This window comes from Helicoverpa armigera, chromosome 27 (genome assembly GCF_030705265.1).
Source record: "Helicoverpa armigera isolate CAAS_96S chromosome 27, ASM3070526v1, whole genome shotgun sequence".
Lineage (NCBI taxonomy): Eukaryota > Metazoa > Arthropoda > Insecta > Lepidoptera > Noctuidae > Helicoverpa > Helicoverpa armigera.
In genome coordinates, this window is record NC_087146.1 from 727,979 (window position 1) to 729,624 (window position 1,646).

Consider the following 1,646-nt stretch of genomic DNA (forward strand, 5'->3'; position numbering starts at 1 on the left):
TGTGTGCTGAGACTTTTATTGACTATGGGCACTTTCTTTTGCGGTGGGGCAGGTTAAGCTAAGCGAGGTATGGAATCTGATGGGTGGGAACGGGTGGTGAATTTTTTGGCCAGGTGATGGGAGTGTGTTGAAGGTCACGTATTTTAGCGTAAAGAAAATATAAAATTTCAGGAAGAGCAAATCTAAGGATCTTTTCGACCGATTTGAAAAATTGTTTCAGGTATTAAATAGCCCATTTATTGAGGAAGGCTACTATTTGTTCGGGTTGGCGAAGTAGTTCCCATAGGATGGGGATGTAACGGCGAAAACTTGTTTAGTTTTTGACGCTCAGAGAGATTTCAAAAATGCGGGACCCTCGGTGTAAGGTCCGATTTGTGCTTGTAATTTTACCTTACAATAAAATTGGGCATTCAGTTTTCACTGAATTGCAGCACGAAGTATATAAAAGATCTATTCATAAAAAGTACATAAAATCATTGTTATTAACCCAGTAACATATTTATGTTGGATTATTTAAATTATAGGAAACTAGGAAAATACATAAGTTTACTCTAGCTCAAGAGGTTTATTTGTTTGCTTGAATGATGTGGGTCAAATATTTTGAGTAGTATAGATTAGTAAGTAACTGCTTCGAACCAAAACATGTGTAGGTAATATTGACGTACTAAATTATTTTTTATTTTAATCAACAATATTGTAAAAAATAATTAAATAACAAGCAGCGACATCTATTGACATTTGTGTGAAACCTATGTTCATGTTACAAAATTGTTTCACAGATGTCGCTACTAGTAGAATATTAGCGAATAGTCATCATCCTCCGAGCCTTTTTCCCAACTATGTTGGGGTCGGCTTCCTATTAGTAAATAGATTGAAGTAAAATTGAAGTTACTACGATAGTGTTGTTTATTTAATGGGAGCATTTAAATGTCTTCTTATAACTATTGAAATACACGCTCCATTTAAAACACTGGTTTCTGGTTACGACTGAAAGTCGAGCGTTAATTTGGGAAAAGACTATTCAGATGTACTTATATACATAATTTATTTAGAACGTTCATCAAATAACTGGTAAGTATTTCTATCAAATTCATAACAAATTGTTGGCCTACAAAAGATTGATTTTCAGTCCGAATAATAGCTTGAACTAGATAATAACTAATCTAGTTAACCGAACCAGTTTCTTGTAATTATTACTACTAATAGGCCTTACACTTGTGAAATGAACAACTACACTATGCAGGTGAATCAATGAAATATCCTATTCGTTGAATATGCAGTCTGGTCGGGGTCGGTACCCCATTTTTTTAACAATCCTTTCACTATAAAGGGGACAAACCACGGAGTACCTAAGGAAGGATGAGATGAGATAGGGCAGGCACGTTCTTGTAGCTCAAATAGGTACATATGGTGGGCATTACCAAAACGAGCAGTTACGAGTGAACTAACGAAGCATTCGGTTTTTGTGTGAAGATTTTTGATACATATTACAATGAATGGGCTGGTTCCAAAGAAGACGTCAAATTGCGAAGTTTCTCGTTCCCCGAACACCCGCATGTTGGCGCGTTACTTTCTTAGGAGATTTTCCGTTATGGCATCTCCGCTAGTCATTTGTAATCCTTGGGAAAAGACAGCAGTCCAGCAGT